Genomic DNA, 19581 nt, shown 5'->3' with positions numbered 1-19581 from the left:
CCATTTGCAAGCGGCTAACATTTTTTGGCCGCTCTCACAATCATGACAAGCTGGAACAACAGATAACAGTGTGAGAATTCCTGATTTAAATTCCTTTCCCGCTCAACCTATTTCAAAAATATTTTGCCGCTCAACCTATTTCAAAAATATTTCTCCCATTTGTGATGCAAGTCGCAGCGGTGAAAGGAAAGCCCTGAGAGAAAGGAAAACCAGTATACAAAGATGCAACTTTACTGTTGCCAATCGAGTGCCTCAGATTCAAGTATTATCTCATCATTCTTCAACGTATCACATTTTCTAAAGAGGTTCGAAATGATAACCATTGGGGAATTTTATGTTTGTAGAGAAAATGGGTGATGTGCAGAACAAAGTGTCCTTCCTCGGAATTTGCGAGGGATGCAGCTGTTGTTGCCAATACACAAATCGACTGGAAAGGGACTTTCAATGCTCATATTTTCAAGGCTGATCTACCAGCTAGCGATTTCGTTAGGAGATTTTCCTCGATCTTTATTTTCAGTCTTATATTTTGGTCGTTGCACTTGCATTTGTGTTGATAGGGTTTAACTTTTTTATTAATTATCAAGTCTAAAGAAAGAGTAGGTAAAAATAGAGGTGGAAGACGGAAGATTTTTGTAGATAAGCGGAGAATGCAGTAAAGAAGAGGACCAAAATAAAACTGATTTATAATAGTATTACTCCCAAGACTCGAAACTTATTCTACATTTATTCTACCGGCGAAAGTGGGGTGAAATCTCATCCATTCAATTTTCCACAACTTCTTTGAATTTGTAGCGCTTAATGAAGTTATGTAAACGTGTGATGTTTATTAAAGTTCTGTAAATTTTCGTTCTTGTTCAAAATCTATTGGATAGTACAATGAATATGATTTATTAAATTTCTCCAAATTCCCGCACTTGTTCAAAGTCTATCAGATAATACAATGAATATCATTTAATGAAGTTATGCAAATTTGTGGTGTTTATTAAAGTTCTACAATTTTCCGCACTTGTTCAAAGTCTATCGGATAATACCATGAATAACATTTGTTTTACGGCTTTGCTCGTTTTTACTGACCCAGAAAATCACAAGTCCTTTTCCACGACTCATTCACTTAGAATTAGAGGGAAAAAGTATTGGCTTCTCAAATCACTAGTTTTTTATAATTATCTTATCTTTAATGTTTGTTTGCTTTGTCAGTTTTCCTTCCCATAAAATTGCGACACCCTTTTATTCGCCTTCTCTTCTTGCCATTTCAGTTTAAATAATTTATTGTCAGTATAATAAATTCAAATCACTACAAATTTCTGATGAAAATGGTTGTTTTAATGAAATATAAAGTATTTAAATTATTTAAATTATAGGCCTTAAAAATATATGAAAATCTCGATGTATATTAGTTGTTATATTCTATGAAATATGTATATAAGATTAGGGAATTAGGTTTTTTTAATAATAATTTAGCTGTTAGTTATGATTTTAGCATAAATGTTATTAAAAAAATTACATAATAAGTATATCATATAGAAATTTGAAGAGGCTTTCTTTTTAAAGATAGTGATAGCATCTTTGATAATATGTTTTATATATTTATCTTAAATTTTGTGATTTATTTTTCTATTGAATGTTTGCAAAAATGTTACAACAATTGTTATGCAATTAAACAACTTACTTCATTTTATAAATAGCTTTTATTATATATATATATATATATATTTGTGAAAGTTTGAAATTAGATTAAAGAAATTTGAGTGTTTTACTAAAATTTAAATATTTATAACAACTAGAATATATTTTAAAAACTTTATAACAAATAAAATATATTTTGTATGAGGAAATTTAGAGAAAGATTAATTTGAATTAAAAAATAAAATGATTTTATTTGATGTCTTTACTAAAATTATATTGTATAAATGTTACAACTAATATGATTTAATTAATATAATTTAAAATTGTATCAAATTTTCTCTTAAATGTTTTTTGTGTTGAAATGATCTTTAAATTGTAGAAAATAAACTTTGACCTCTAAACAAATATGTAGATGATGGGTGGAATAAGGTGTGATTGTCTTGAGCTTAACCTTGATGTCCTCTTATACTTGACTTAAACACAATTAAAATGCTTCAACATGACAAATGATGAATGGTGATTAATTAGAAGGTGATTGACTTGAGATTCAGGAGAAACTATATTGTTTTAACAAGAGGGCCAAATACATGCCAAGTCATTTTGGTGCTAAAAAATTCAACTTAAAATTGTGAACTAATATTAGGAAGTTAAAGAATGACTAAAGAAGGGTGTAACACCCCTTTGATCCCTAGTTTGTATTAAAAAAAGATAAACATTGAGAATTATAATATGTCCTTGTATCTAGGCATAGTGAAGAAAATTAGTCTCTTCTATGGCAGTTTAACTTCTTGCTACATGCTCAACAAATAAAGTATTACCCAACAATATGCTTTATCTCCTATTTAAAGACTTATAATTGAAAATATCAACTTATACAATATTTCAATTTTTGTGGGACACTAGTGTGCTACACATGTGTCAATTAAGTCACACATTTTTATGGGATGCTAGTGTGCCACATAGACATAACCACACGGTGCTTTCATCTAGGAAAATGAAACTCAAAAGCTACATATTGAGAATATTTTTCTACAAAATTATAATTTTCATGTTATCATAGCATAAATGCAATATTATTGTTTTTTCAAGCTAAATAGGAGATTTTGTGTCATGTGAAATTGTAGGGGTGTGTAATTTTGACACTACATTTTACCCACACTTTAGTGAGCATATGCATCTTACTGGATATTTCAGCTAAAGTAAACTAACTTGACATTTAAAATTTTGTCTAAGGATATTGTAGAGGGACAAAATGTTCCTATCCATGTGGAGATGTCCCTAGGGAGAAGATCTACAAAATAGCTAAGATATTATGCATAAACTGATATTTTATGCTATGAATTTCACTAGAAACATGTTAATTGTAGATAAACATGTTAGGAAGAGATAGCGTGGAGTAAGTAGGTGTGAAAAAAGATTAAAGATTAAAAGATGATTTTTGATAAGGTAGGTATGGTAAGCAAGTTGTGTTATATGCTAGAGATCATATAATTATTTTGATTAGACCATGATTGTTGCAAGTTGTGTTGTAGGACAATAATGGAGAATGTATGAAAACCAATAGTCTAGTAAGCTACCCTCTGCTAGGTGGTTTATATGTTATCAAATAGCTAAAAAGAAATTAAAATATTTTTGAAATAAATGTGATTGTGCATTTTTTATTTAATGGTAAAACGAGTTTTGAAGGGACTTGAAACCCTTTTTACAAAATGCTACCAAAAGAAAAGGAACAACCAAACAGTAACTGAACTATAGAAAACAAAAAGAGACTAAATAACCTAAGAAAAAACAAACAAGAAGCCCTACTACATTTCTTGAAGATTTCTACTCTAATTCCTATTGGTAAGTTTTTTTAGGAATATTTGCCAAGCCTAATTGCTCATTTTTCTCCTCATCAAAATTCTTCTTCTTGCGGCCTCTAGTCTAAGAACTTGACCCTTTTTGTTTAGTCTATTGCACTTGTTCTTAATGTTATGATCCTCATTATTTTTCTAGCAAGGGTGGACTCCACAACATGCTCCTCCTATAGTTCCTTAAGTTTTCTGATCAATGTCTATATGCCTTCTACACTATTTTGAATCATGCAATGACTGATTTTTACCACAATCTTATTCTATTCACTTTTGAAGCTCACCATATACTACTCAAAATAAACATCTAAACCTACTTGGAAAGATAGTATACCATCCTAATAATGTGGGATTATGTTATTCATTTTCCTCACTAATATCTTACAAAGCTAGCTAGAAACATGGTGTTCCTTGCATACACACCCCATATTTTAAAAAAGAACGATGAATCCCAAGTTTGTTTAAGATTTTGGGCTGAATTTATAGAAGTCAAAAAAAAAATTATACATAAAACAATCTTGTACTTCTAATCAATTATTTAATTGTTATCTCCTATACTATAGGAAAATAGATGAGTTTTTTTTTAAATCATAATACAAGAAAGCACTCCTCAAAAAATATTTTTATGACAAACCAAGAAACCAATGGAAATGGTGTGATATTCCCAATACCTCCCTTATTAAATCATTCTCCAATGGGGATAAGTGGACTAACAATACTTGATGAACACTCATTAGCTCATAAAAAATACACTACTCCTGACAAGCAATAGTGGATCTACCCTCACTACGCTTTCTTAATAGGATTGACCTTATTGGACTTCATCCAAAGATAGGGAAGAACACGTATACTCATATAACCAAGCATAGGGATAAACACATCTATTTGAGGTCATACACAAATTTTGGATGAGAGCAAACACTTCTATCTATCATTACTTTTGAATAGGACACACTTTTATTCATAATAATTATGATTGACACAAACACATCCAATCATAATCAACAAATATGATTAAGAATAAATATATCCAATCATTATCACCCAACAAATGTGATTAGGGAAAAGCACATCCAATTGTAATTAGGGACAAACACAACTAAAAACAACATTGAAAATTTACCTAATTCCAAAATTATTATAGCATTATTAAAGTCTTCAAATTATTGAATATAACAAAGATCCATAGGATAGTGGTTTCAGTTAAGGCTAGTATAATTTACCTCAAAGAGTTTTTATAATACTTTCTTTGATGATTTATAAATGGGGTTTTCATAGTTAAATCTTAATAAATTTTTGCCTATTAGGCCTATAATTTATTGGTAACTTAAGAGTGACCTTGAACACCCATCAAGAAGGTTTTGAATAGGGAATGTTTCTAATACAACCTTGTACTTGATAATACATTGAGGCACATTTTATATATTTTATATACTTTTACAAGTACAAGTCTTATTCACAAAGGGTATGTGCACCAAGTTGTAGTACCAAAAGGGGGTCTTAAGATGCCACTTTTTTTTTCAAATCAGCAAAGTTTGAACTTCAACGGCAAATTGAACATAGTTACACTCCAAATTTGAAGATGCAACAAGAACAAGAGTCAAAGTGTTTCGAGCCTACTTTCTAAACTACTATTTTCTTTTGGAAATGTGGAGATTAAGGGTTTCAAAAAGGGGGCCACAAAAAGTGGTCATGTTTTTATGCAAAAAACATAACATAGCGTCTGTTGTGGCCCCCCTAAATTGTTAAACTTTTTTTTTGAATTTTAAAAAATGCTTAAGTGAGAAATTAGATAACACCTTGTAGTTTATGCCGGATTTTTTGACTAATTTTTTAACGAGTGTATGATTTTTTACTAATTTTCGAAGTGGACACATCCTGAAAAACAAAAATTTGAGCATGCTCCCCCCTAAAATCATTGAAAACTAATCCAAAATAATAAAAAAATTTAAAAAATTGTGTAGAATGGATTCTAGTTTCTAAAAATGTAAGTTTCTTCAAAATCCAATGAACTTGTAAAAAACTATACTCAAAATAGTGTATGTTGGTTTTTGATAAAAAACGATCACACTAACAAAATAAATTATAGATGAAAGCCTTAACGAAATCAAAATGCGAAAAGAATTACATGCTTGGATAGCTAAGAGAGAGCTCGAGTTTGCTATGGTGTTTTTTTTAGTTTCATTGAAACACGTGCAAACCCACCTCTCTCTCCCCCTCTACGTTTCTCACTTATCTAATTGTCCACCCTCTAGTTCTCTCCCTCCCTCTCCACTTTTCTCTCCCTTTCCCTTACCCCTATCTATATATGAACTCTCTCCCTCTCTTCTCTCTCCCCAAACCTAGATCTATCTCCTTATTCTTTAGGTCTCTCACTCCCCCCATTTCTACCTCTCCATCCATCCCCTCTTACTCATCTCTTTGTTCTTCTATCTCTTCTCTTCTCCCCCCCTCCCCTCTCTAGGTCTCTCCCTTCCTTTATTCCCCTATCCATCTCTATCTCCCTCCCCCAGTGTCTCATCACCTCTCTTCCTCTCTTATTCTCTATATTCATTGTCTAGGTCATACTCCCTCAATCCCCTCACACTCCTCTCTCTCTTTATTCTTTCATCTCTCCTCTTATCCCTCCCTCTCATTTCTAGGTATCACCCTTATTTTCTTCCTCTCTCCCTCTCTATCCCCCTCTCCCCCCTTATCCCCATCTCTCTCCCCCTACCCTACTAATTCTTATTCTCTTTACCATCAACATCATCAACTTTCCATCACACCCTCTCTACCCCTCTCTAGGTTTCTCCCACTTTCTCTCTCCGCCTCTCTACATATCCATCCATATCTCATTACCAACATCTCTCTATCATCCTCCATCTATCTCAACCCTCTCTCTCCCCCCCTATCTAGGTCTATCGTATCTCTCTCCCCCTCTAGGTATCTTATTCCTCTATATAACCCATCTCTAGTTCACTCCCTTCCTTTTCACCTCTCTCTCTCTCTCTCTCTCTCTCTCTCTCTCTCTCTCTCTCTCTCTCTCTCTCTCTCTCTCTCTCTCTCTCTCTCTCTCTCTCTCTCTCTCTCTCTCTCTCTCTCTCTCTCTCTCTCTCTCTCTCTTCTTGAACTTCTCTATAATTTCCTTATCTTTTTCCCTCACCTATCTACCTCTCTATGTCTCTCAATCCATGTATACCTCTCCCTCTCCCCCTCCTTAGCCCTCTCTTTCTCTTTGCTCTCTCTCCCTCCTCTTCTCTCTCATTCTCCTAATTCATCAACTCTCCTCTTCTATCCCCCTTTATATATCTCACCCCTCTCTTCCCATATAGATATCTAACCTCTCTTTATGCCCCTGTATGTATGTCTCCCCTCTCTCTCCCATCTAGGTATAGGGTATAGGATACAAGATTTATGGAACATTGTTTAGGGAAGATAGGGTTGAGGATAGCACAGTGGTATTTAGTTTGATTGGCTATAATTATATTTTCAAGTACTGGGTCTTACTCGGCAAACAAAACACTTTTCATGAAGCCTCACCAATCAATAAAAAACACACCATGATCCTAATATAATTTGTAAATGACACAACTTATAGCTATTGATACAAATATGAAGAACAGATAATATGTGTTGACGTATTCAGAGAACTTCTTTGCGAAATACTGTATATGTGGAAAAAAAGTAGAAATCAATATTCAATGACAACTTGATCAAGTAAATGATAAAATCAATAAAAATGAATGATACGTTTATGCCCAAATTTAAAAATGGTTTGGAGTAAAGTCCAATTCATGTACGAAAAACTGCAGACTTAATTTCTTAGACTGAATGATACATTTATGCCCAAGATAATCGAATATCAGTATTAGATCAAAACAACATAAAGAAATTATTTTCATGATGAAATTAAGTACAAATGGAGATTTTGTTAACTCTTCTAGATTCACGTTCTTTGAAGTGCAAGCTTCTCATCATGTGCAATCATATGGAGTTGGTTTGTCATAGATAAATATACTTAAGATACAACTTTAGAATAAGGCAATTTATTTGAAGAAACATTTGTTTAAGTTAGAGATGCTTCTTATGCCATCTCACTTAATTGAAACGTTGTACGCACATGAAAACAAAATGGAAATAATGTTGCATCTATTGTATTGAATAAGATGTCTTTTACTTTTTAACTTTCAAATCCACAGCTTGCACGTTTGCCATGTATGAAAGAACAAAATTTGATTGGTGCCTTCAGTTTTTTTTTTTCATAAATAGTAACAATATCAGTGGCCTTTTCAGATATTGTATTATCTCTTAAAGGAGTTTTTGCTCAAACGCACGAATAAGTTTTTGCAACTAACAGTTTAACATCAAATATCATTGAATTTGTTTAGATGGCGAGCTATAAGTGTAAATTCAGTGTGGATACCTATATTATTCAACCTTATTCTCTATCTATTTGTGGCTTTGATCATGTTGTTAGATAATATCTAGGTACAATAACCTTGCCTATTAAGGTAGGTCTCAATATTTTACTTACCCCTATCCATGTCCCCTATACCCTCACATATAATCTTCTCCTACGAAGACCTTGGATTCATCCTATGCACACAACTAATAGAAAACTTAATTTCATTAAGTTGATTGTGATATCAACTAACACAACGCATTGTGCGCTTTCACAATTTCGTGCATGACCTCTTCAATGCATTCTCTACTATCGTGAAGCAGCGATGAAGACTAACACAACATGTAATATGCTTTCACAATTTCACGACTTCATGGGTCAATGCCATCTGTTGACCCGTGAGACAATGATTGTGACTAACATATCGTGTTAGGTGATTTTGCACTTTCATGCATGACTTGTTAAACACATTCTCTATTACTGTGAAGCAGTGATTGCGACTAACACGATGTGTGTGCGCTTTTGGAATTTCGCTACTTCACGGGTCAATACCATTTGTTGACCCACGAGATGGCGATGGCGACTAATGCGTCATGTTGTCCTCATTCACAGTTTCGTGCATGACCGTTTAAACACACTCTCTACTACACCAAAATGATAATTGCGACTAACACGACATGTTAGGCGCTTTCACAATTTTGCAACTTCATGGGTCAATACCATTTGTTGAACCGCGAGACGACGTTATTGAATAACACGACGTGTTAGGTTCTCTTGGACTTTCGTGCGTGACCTTTTAAATGCAATCTCTACCACTGCGAAAATGACAATTGCGACTAACATGGTGTGTCAAGCGCTTTCGCAATTGCGCAACTTCACAGGTCTATATCATCTGTTGACCCGCGAGATGGCGATATCGACTGACACGACATGTTAGGTGCTTTCGAAGTTTCGTGTCTGGCCTATTAAACACATTCTCTACTACCACAAAACAAAGATTGCGACAAACATGGGTTGTTATGCGCTTTCGCAATTTCGCGACTTCGCGACTTCATGGGTCAACCCATTTGTTCAACCGCTGGATGGCGAATGTGACTAACACGCAGTTTTAAGCACTTTCGCAGTTTCGTGTGAATAGACACAGCTGGTTACGACTTTTGTCGTTTCGCTACTTCACGGGTTAAGCCCAATCTGTTAACCTGTGAAATGACAATTATAACTAACGCAACCTATTTTTCGCGACTTCTAACAGTAACGCGACCAATCAAAAATCTAACGCTAATGCAACTTCTAACCCAATCTCAGCCATCCAATCGAAAATCTACAGTTACTAACACACCTATTCACCATTGTGACTAACATGCAATTTTAAGCACTTACACAGTTTCGCGTGAATAGACACAGTCGGTTACAACTTTCATCGTTTCGCTACTTTGCGAAGTAAGCCCAACATGTTAACCCGCAAAACAATGATTATAACTAACACAACCTGTTTTCGTAGCTTCTAACCCTAACATGACCAATCAAAAATCTAACGCGACTTCTAACACTAACGTGACTTCTAACCCTAGCACAATCTCAACCATCCAATCGAAAATCTATGGTTCAAAAGGTGGGACTAACATCATGTGTTAGTCGCGTCGTAATTTTTTTGGAGCCATAATAGATGTGTCTCACGACGTGTCTAACCCTAATGCGACCTGTGTGTGTATAGATCCTAGACGACATGTCTAACCCTAACACGACCTTTGTGTGTATAGTCGTATTATATAAACCGACATGTGTGTGTATAGCTCCAAGCCGTATTACATCAAGCAATATAAACTAATTGTAATAGCTTCAAACTAAAAATGCAAACCGTAGTGATTTTAAAAACAAAATCCAAACCATATCACACATATGATAAACTAACCTCAATGCAACTTTTCCCACGTTAGGTACATCAAATTGCGCCATGTTAGTCTTTTCTTTGACGAACGTACCAATTTTTGGAGCCCGCGCCCTCTTTTTCCTGTCGAGATGTCGTATGAATGTGATTTCTTCATTCACTTGCTTTTAATGTGCATGTTATGTACAATAAACCACCAGTAACTATGAAGCCAGCCACGACCGTCCTCCAGCATGTGCACGTAATTTCGCGTGGGCCTTGAGGAGTGAAACTAGCAACTTGACGAACTCCACAGGCAACTCCACGTCACATATTGTGGGTTCGAGCATTGCAGAAAATTGGCATGGTATGCATGTCTCATACATGTATGTCGATGCATGTCATTGGTACGACAGGTCCATTTTGGAGCCATAATAGATGTGTCCATTTGATTGAAAGGTATCTATTCTAGGCACAATTTTACACTCATCCCTTTTACATCTCACAACCTTGCACTAGCAAGACTTTTTGTTGGGCTCATTAAGAACCTTTCAACTTCACCAATAGATCAAGGACTCATTGACAATGTATTAATATTTTCACTCTCTTCCTACCAATTAATTTAACTTTCAGATGTCACTTATTCTATGGTTTTTAGAAATTTCACTATTAAAGTTTGATGATTATTGCTACTTTTTGGCTGGTTGATGGGATCTTTCTATGTGGTTGTTTCCTTTTCCACTCAATAAAAATTATTTTGACGACTAAGAAAATTAAAGGTGAACATTTCCCAATCTTTCTAGTTGTGGACATGTCTTCTACACGTAGTGGGAGGGTTTTTGGTGACATCATGCAGAGTAGTTAACATGTCTTTTCTCTGATATCACATTGTGTATACTCATTTTCTGCCCATTCTACGCTCAATTTTTTAGCTCATTGTGTCATTGTTTTGCTAAAGTTTTTCCCCCTGTTGATGCCATATTTTTCGTCTGAAGCTATTCTGGCTCCAAAACAAACCTTTCGTACAGCGTGATAGTGACATGTTAGTCAATCACTGTCATTTATTACAAAATCGACGATGTAAAACGCATGACTAACACACGTGTTAGTCAATCTGTACTGTCGTTTTGGAGCCAGAATAGACGCGTCCATATTTTTCACCTATGTTGATGTGGGACATAACAAAATTTTGAAACCCTAATACTGTAAGTTTCATGTTATTCTTGATGTTTTTTTAGAAATATATTTCTTTAGATGCATTTTCCAGAGATTAATGTTGAAATCAAATATATTTCAATGAGAAAACTTTTTATATATTTTGTTGGAAACTTTGTGCTTCTGAAATGAGTTTTTAGCTATATCTTTTATTCTATGCAAGCCTTCTATTATGTCGAATATTTTGTTACTTATAAAAGGGGTTTCTTGCTATAGCTTCATTTCTTCAAATGGCTTTGATAAGTCCTAAAATCATATTCTTGTAGGTATCTATATCCAGTGAAAACCCTACCTATTTGAAGGCCTTGTATCATGCTTGCAAACATGTATATGCATCCTAAGTATAATTATGATCTATAATCTTGTTACAACAAATTGATCTCAACTACATATATTTATCCTCAATATTTAATTAGACGCCACCTAAAAGCAAAGAAACAATAAAGACCTTAATCCTTGAAGTTAGCCTCAAGTGTCTGTATCTTCCCCAATATTTAAAGCAAAAATAAAGAACTACTTCCCTTACATTGGCCCCAATTGCCCCTGACTTTAGTTCAAAGAAACAACAACACAATAATGACAAAGTCCTCCTCTATTAACCCCAATTGCCTCCCACAATATTTACCCAAAAGTTCGCTGAAAACAAAGCAACAATTACGGAAGTCTTTTTCGTGACTCAAATTGACCCTAATTGTAGCTTAGTGTTTAATTAGGCATAAATTGAAAGCAAATTAGCAAGATTTCTATTTTGTGAATATTTATTTGATTTCATAACTATTAATCATAAATATGTAGTCATGATATCATTACCAATTGGGGAGTTTTGTATAGTCAAATCATTCCTAGGCCACATTAGATTTTACAACTACACTATAATTTTATTTTTATTGATTATGGGTTGTAAATATTTCCACTTTCTTGCACTCAATGATAGTTTTCTATTTCTAGTGCTCAAAGTTATGGATTCCCAAATCCCTAAAAATGGACTATGTTGGCATTGAAGTTGTCATTGATGTCAACAGTTGAGTTGATAGAGCAGAGAACATATTGGTTAGTTATGCAAAGGCATGTAGAGTTGATTGATGTCAATAGTTGGAGTACTGGATGGATATGTAGAGAGATGCAAAGGCATGCAAAGAAATCAGATTGGATAAATATGCAGGTTGATGTGTGCCTCAGATGAAGATCGGATTGATAGAGTTGGTGTTGTCCCGGGTTGGCAAAGGTGTTGTTGCAGCATAGCATAACACATTGTGTTAGTCTCACAAGGGAATAAAGAAGGAAAGCATGTAGTGTGTCATTGGGACATGAAAATGGACAAGGAAGACACGGGCAATTGAGTTGGAATGACATTGTGCAATCTGGTCTGACTCGGAAAAAGTAAATTTGTAGTTGTGTATAACACGCTATGTTAGTTGCATGCAGACAAAATGGATTGCAAATATGCACTAGAGTTCATGGATTGTAGAGGTGATCATGTGTGGAATTCATGTCATCTAGGATTGGAATCTTGTTCTACAATGGTCTCTCAATGTGTTTTGTCCATCGGGTTCCATCTATGTGAGTTGCAGATTGAAAATGTTGAAATTCCATGTGATTGGCAGTTTTCGACAAGACCCTTCTTCTGTCTTAGTGACATCTTTGCATTTCAGTGTGAGAGGGTCTATGGACATGACCCCTTTTATCTCTTATCATCTTATTATACTTACACAAACAACTTTCCCTTTCCAGTGTGAACAAAGACTCGTCTTGGCGACATACATTGCTTTTCGATGTGAGTTAGTCCTTCGACAAGATTTTTTGTGGCGGCCTTTAAGAGCTACAACGACATGGTCTTCCCTTTGGTCCCAAGCCCACTTCAATTATGTTCGCAGGTATACAGATGGCAGTTTTTCTTTGGCCCATTCATGTTGAGTTGGTTTCATGTGGGCCTCTTCACTTATGTGCTCGGTAATACCATGTGGCGGTTGCGGGTTGGATCTCCCAGTATAACTTTGGTGAAATGATTCTTTGATGTGACTTTGTGCTTCTCTTGGAAACATTGGCTTTTTTTTGTGAGACCTCCTTGTTCGGCAAGATCTATTTTGGCTTGTGTTGACCCCCATAGATATATTAATATGTCATTTTTGGTGGGGCATTCAATGTCTCATCGACATGTCCCTTGTCAATGAGACCTTTCCCTTCAACAAGACTCAAACCATCTCGGGCTGAACCTTTGAGCTATACCAAAATACCTTTCTGGTGTGACGGTTTTTTTCTCTTGCCGAAATATGCTTCCCCCTTGGCAATGATCCTTCTTGGAGTTCCAGGCCCGCCTTGCCCACGTGCTTTGTAGGTATTCAGATGGTGACCACTTATTGGTCCACTTGGTCCACCTTGGCAGTGAGTTGTTTGTGTGGGGACCGCCTGCCTTTTTCGGCATGACATTGCCTTTCGATATGACTCATTTTTCTTCCTTTTGAACTCTTATGTTGTAGCAATATACCTCTCTTTGGTGTGACGAACTTGATGTCTTGTTGATACCAACATGTTTTTTGGTGTAACATGGCACTTTGCCATGACACCAAAGTGGCCCTTGCAGACCGTGGAAGCTATAGCGATAAAAAAGTTATTTCGTTGTGATGAAGACAGAGTTTGGGCGAAATATTCCCAAATCCGGAAATTGACCAAAATGATAGACTCTCTCCTCACATGTGGATGCCGATATGAAAGATGATCCATATGGCTATTGACCAAGCTTGACCAACCGATCTAGAGGTCAAACATGAGGACAAGTGGCTTTCGGGTGGTTGAATATGAAATTTGATATGTTAAAGTTAGTGATCGAAGAGATTGTGCATTCAAACAAGACAATGGTCAATCCAATCAAAGCAGGAGGTTGGTGAATGCAGATAGGTGTGCAGCTTGAGAGGATTTTCAGGAAGATCTTCTGGAAGGATATCAAATTTGACAGGCAGATATATTGCTAAAAATAGCAATTCAAATATAGAATTAAATGTTGACAACTATGGATAGAGAAATGAGATCCGATCTATATGTAGCTATGATCGGCTAGAATTATTTTTGGAGGGAAAATAAGATGACCGAATGGGAGGTGATTGATAAGTCTAGATAGCTGCAATAAGGTAGTATAGAGGATTGAATCAGGTGTAGATATAATTTCTTAGGAGCTCGAGAAGAACGATTTCAAAAATTCTATTTTGAAGGGAAAATCTTATGCATACCATGAATGATGAGATTTGTCAAGGGTGGGTGTGATTGTTGAATAGACAAAAGGTAAATCTTGTTGTACAGTCATAGTGTAGTTGATTGAAGAAAGAGTGAGTTGCAGGCGTGAAGTGAAGAAACTCTGCAAAAAAGGAGGTTTGCAGGTGCACATAACACGATGCCAGAGAAGACATAACACTGCTGAAAAGGATTGCATGCACAGAATGATCAGATGATGAAAAGGAGATAAGTGGGAGCTGAAAGAAAAAGTAGAGATAGCAGATTGGAGCTGTGAAGAGTAGATACTAGCAAACAAAAGGTGCAGAGCCAAGGTAGATACACAGTATGTTATATGCATTGTGAAAGGAAGAGAAGAAGAAGTGTTCAATGCAAAAGACGAAGTGCAAAGATCAAAGAACATGAGCAGAGAAAAGAAAAGAGCAGACAATGAATATTGAAGCCTAAGATCAAAGTGTAAAAAGGAGTCAAGTCAATCTCAAGGATAGAACATTTGTGAGTAACAAAAACTCATTTGTAACATGGTGCTTGTTGTCGGGTAATTAAGCATTAAGGTAAATTGTGTTAGCGTCGGCATTTAACCCGTTGGTTGTCGGCAGTTGGCACCGAGTAACAGACCAGACTCCTTTATATTGTATTTGTTTCTAGTCTTTGGACATGCTATTGTAGTCGAACATATTGCTATCATTGGATGTACTACATGGCACACAGATAATGGGACAACCATTACCAAAAGGAACGAGTGACGATGGGAGTCCTTCCTGGGGTGGCCATTCCAACATTTAGGCAAAGGCATCCTTGTCCTATAATGCAGACACCTGCAGTGACCACCACTCCTTGTATTCCAATGCGCTCACTTGTCACATAACGAGAAATAGGGACGGAAGGCATGGGATAGGCAAAGGATAGTGGGGAAGCAGTGGAGGACACAGACACATGGTTGGGCCGGTATGCCGCCACACCCATAGTTCCGGTAGGGCCACCACCTGCTACACCTCGCCATCCTACACGGGCTGAGGTAATTGATTTGGGGGAGCATCCTACGCAAGTAGAGGTAGTCGAGCTAGTGGAGCATCCTGCAGAGCTGGTTTTGCCCACTAGTGGCAAGGAGGAGATACCTTCACAGATGGGCCTTCAAGACAGAGGTGTAGGGAGGACCCAGCCTACTACCGTAGCACAATTTTTTGTTGAGATGGAGGGGGCAGTTCAGCTGTTGGTAGCCTCCACAGTTGAGGAATCCATTATTTAGTTAGCCTTGGAGAGCCTACGTAAGTTTGCTACTATGGGGGTAGGAGAGGCATTCCAGAGGTGCTTTTCGGTACAGGGATGGCCAACCATAGACCTACCTGAGATGAGAGCAGAGAGGCAGTTTCAGGAGGTGGCTGAAGAGATTCGAGTGAAGAATTTGGTGAGACAGATTGAGCAAGCTGTACAGGATGGCTATTACCGACTCCGGGAGGCTTAGATCGAGGCAGATAGAGCTGCGGAGTTGGTCGCTCGCATCTCGTCGTTGGAGATGGAGTTGGCCCAGTAGCAGGCCCGAGCCAACCGTGCAAGGGAGGTTTTGGACACGGTGCAGAGAGAATTGAGCTCTGTGAGAGTAGCACTGGCGGCTGAGTCAGAGATGAGGACCACAACAGAGACTCGCATTACCAGCCTTGTGACAGAGTTGGAGGCGAGGCAAAAGGAGCTCATGGAGGCTGTATTCAGGGTGAAGCGGTCACAGGAGCACCAGTTGGTGGTCGAGCGAGACCTTGCTTATCGAACTGATCAAGTGATGCAGTTGCGAGCGCAGTTGGCTTCGACATCAGCGACCCCTTCTTCTTCAAGGACGCCCTCTTGCCCTCCCCAGTAATTTGTTGTTTTGGGTTTCAGTTTTGCTTGTACATCATTCCCATTTTGGTTGTTTGTCGTCCAGAGATGACATTTCTTTTTTGGGGGGATGATGTTGTCGGGTAATTAAGCATTAAGGTAAATTGTGTTAGTGTCGGTAGTTAACCCGTCTGTTGTCGGCAGTTGGCACCAAGTAACTGACCAGACTCCTTTATATTACATCTGTTTCCAGTCTTTGGACATGCTATTGTAGTCGAACATATTTCTATCATTGTATGTACTGGCTTATTATGAATCAATAGAATACTTGTGAGTTCCATATATTTTGTGTACTTATGTCATTTATGCAATGTCTTAACCTGACATCCTACGGGGAAAACAATGCTAAATTGTTATTATATATTTTAATCATTGTAAATCTCTGAGTGGGTGCTCAGAACAAGGGTAGGTGCTCCTTTGAGTAGGTGCTCATAAAGCTAGGGGTTGGTGCTCCTTTGGGTTGGTGCCCATAAAAGCTAGGGGTTGGTGCTCCTTTGGGTTGGTGCCCATAAACTTCAGGGGTTGGTGCTCCTTGGGTTGGAGCCCTAAACATATTGTAATCAGTGATTTTATTGTGAGGCTAGATTGGAGCAGTAGACTCCAATAGATATTCTCACTGAGGTTTTTCCCACATTGAGTTTTCCTCATACATCTTGTGTTATGGGCTTGCATTTTATGTGTGTGTGTTAATGTGGTTGAACATCTCTGCTGACACATTCATAATATTGATTGTTAATGTTTTAATCATCTAGTTAGTTCAAGTTTTTTATTATCACCGATTCACCCCCTCTCAATGATCCATTTGTGTTCATCAGACTATACCTAAGTGTTAGGGGTGTTAAACTTGGCACATATAGCTTACAACTTCTGGTCAAGCTAAAACATTGGACCACTTAATAAGGATGGGTAACTCCTACTTTGAGCTCTACTTAGCCTAAGGGGTGTTTTTCATAAGATAACTAAAGACACATGACGATAAGGCAAATCTTGAGATAAACCATACTCCATGCATATGAAACTCCCTACTTGTATGTTGGTTTATCAAAAGCAAGGATTTCACACCTTTATAAGAAGATGTATGGACCCTGTATAGACTAAGTATGCTATCTTCTTCACCCCTTTCAAAGTTAGTTTTCATTTCATACATGGATGTAGCAAAAAATGTAATGCATATCTTATTGTGAAAGATGTTTGTGAAAAACAGAAGCATTTACACTACAAAAATAATAAGGTATTCAATATGAAAGAACCCACTAGTATTATATTAAGGATTGGTCTATTATGTTTAAATTTGGTGGAATGACATTGGGTTGAACATGTAGCAAATAAGTGCTTTTATCATGTATGGGTGGCAAAACCAAGATTCCAAGACCAAAGAGCATTACAAGAGTAAACCAAGAGACAACGCCTTAAAGATGACACCAAGAACTATACTTCACAACATTACACATAAGCTAGGCTATATGCATGCAAATTGCAAGTAGATGATATTGTAGAGTAACTAGATGAACAATTATTGATAATCCATAAACAAACTTGTAAATTTCCTATGTAGCTTTGATAGGATACCCTAACAAAATCCTTTGTAAGGAGTGTTAAAACCTTCTAGTTGACAAACCAATCAAAAATAGCATTTAGATCAACAAATGTGACCCAAAGGATTTGTGAAAGCATCAATAGAATACAAAATATTCATGAAGACATTTAAAGAGATATTATCTACACAGTAATTTCATTGGTTCATGAAACTCCTCGACAATAAACCACTGGATAATGGAAACTAAATGCATACAACCAATATTATTTGAATCATATTACAAGACCATAAGGTAAGCATCTACAAAATTCTCTTCTCTTTATTTTGGAACCATGCCAACAACCAACCATTTTCCTCTCCAAACAACAAAACTATACTCCTCAACTATCATAGATCTTGGAGGGAGATCCAATTATTTTTCAAATTGTGATCAAGTCATTCACAAGGCCATACAATGACCTATTAGGAGATTTATGTCCTAAAGAGAAGAAATCCACCTAGAATCGCACACAATTTACATTGTGATGACAAATTCCCTCACAACTATGAACAAGTGGGTACAACCAACAACACACAAGAATCTTGAATTTTTGTGCAAAACCACCAAGGATACAACCAACAATCAAATCTAACCTTCATTGAACCAACAGGTCAAGGGAGAACAAAATGAGTAAAGAAATATTTTCACGATCATGCACAAGGCATAAGGAAAACCATCTGGTCAAATAACATCATTGGAAATCTTCATAACAACCTTCAAGAATGTCATTATTGAGAAAATCCCCAACCACCTACAATGCCAACCATAAAGCCCAAATTTCCGAATGTAACTTGGGAACTACAAGAAAACCCAATAGGTGTGATGAACAATGTTTAATGGGTAGGAAAGCTTTTTGAAATGTATTTGGATATGCTCGTCCATGTGGAAGTAGGGTAGATTAGACAATGAATAGTATGTACAAGACATCTCATACACACAAAAAGATAAGATGATGCAATGATCATGGGAATATAAAAGTTTAACCATTGAAACCATCACCAACACACCATCACAAGGATATACCAATGTAATACAAAAGCATGCATTATCATAGTAGTACATGTGGCCACAACATAAGATACCAAACACCACACTAACCATCATACTTTCATTAAAACATGAACAACTAGGGAATGATAACCACATGCAAGGAATGCATTACTAAGGTAAATAAACATTGTCGTGCACAACAACTCCACTACAAGAGAAACATCCCACCACAAATTGAACATGTACAACCACTACAAAAGGGGCAAAAATCACCACAATCAATATAAATAGACCATCTAATGTCATATACACACACAATGGAGCATATTCACAAAAAAGTATCACAAGTGAGATTCCAAAAACATGGCCATTGCAACATCATCAAAAACCCAAGCCATATCAACTCCATTGTTGTTACAAAGACCATGAGAACAATAAGAGGTTGTTGAGGCATAAAACATACTCATAACAATGCATGTGACCACCACAAACTAGGAGGTTGCCACAAATAGACAAATCCAATACAATATGGTGAAAATAACATGAAAAACACGTGGTTTTAGCAACAAGTGAGAACAATGGACAAAGAGTCACCACAAGGCAAAAGGGGGTACCATAACATAAATATGACATCACAACATCATGAAAGTAAGTTGGGATAGTAGACAATTCACAAGGTGCCACCACAAGTGAAAGATAACACATTTAGATAATTTGTGAGCAAACACAATATTTATGACCTACCAAAAACATTTGAGCAACTAAAAAGACATTGCAACAAATACAAAAACCACATTTAACCTTAATAGTGGGTGCAAGTCATTAGCTAGATTTTTTTCACAAAGCATCATGCTAAAGATATTTCTTTTATGATTAATGTTGCATGATTGCTTCACGATCAAAAAGCCATTAATTTAATCATCCCACAATGCATGATCTATCCATATGCAATGGTGGGAAATGCCCACAATATAC

This window comes from Cryptomeria japonica, chromosome 10 (genome assembly GCF_030272615.1).
Source record: "Cryptomeria japonica chromosome 10, Sugi_1.0, whole genome shotgun sequence".
Classification (NCBI taxonomy): Eukaryota; Viridiplantae; Streptophyta; class Pinopsida; order Cupressales; family Cupressaceae; genus Cryptomeria; species Cryptomeria japonica.
This window is presented reverse-complemented; position numbering follows the sequence as displayed.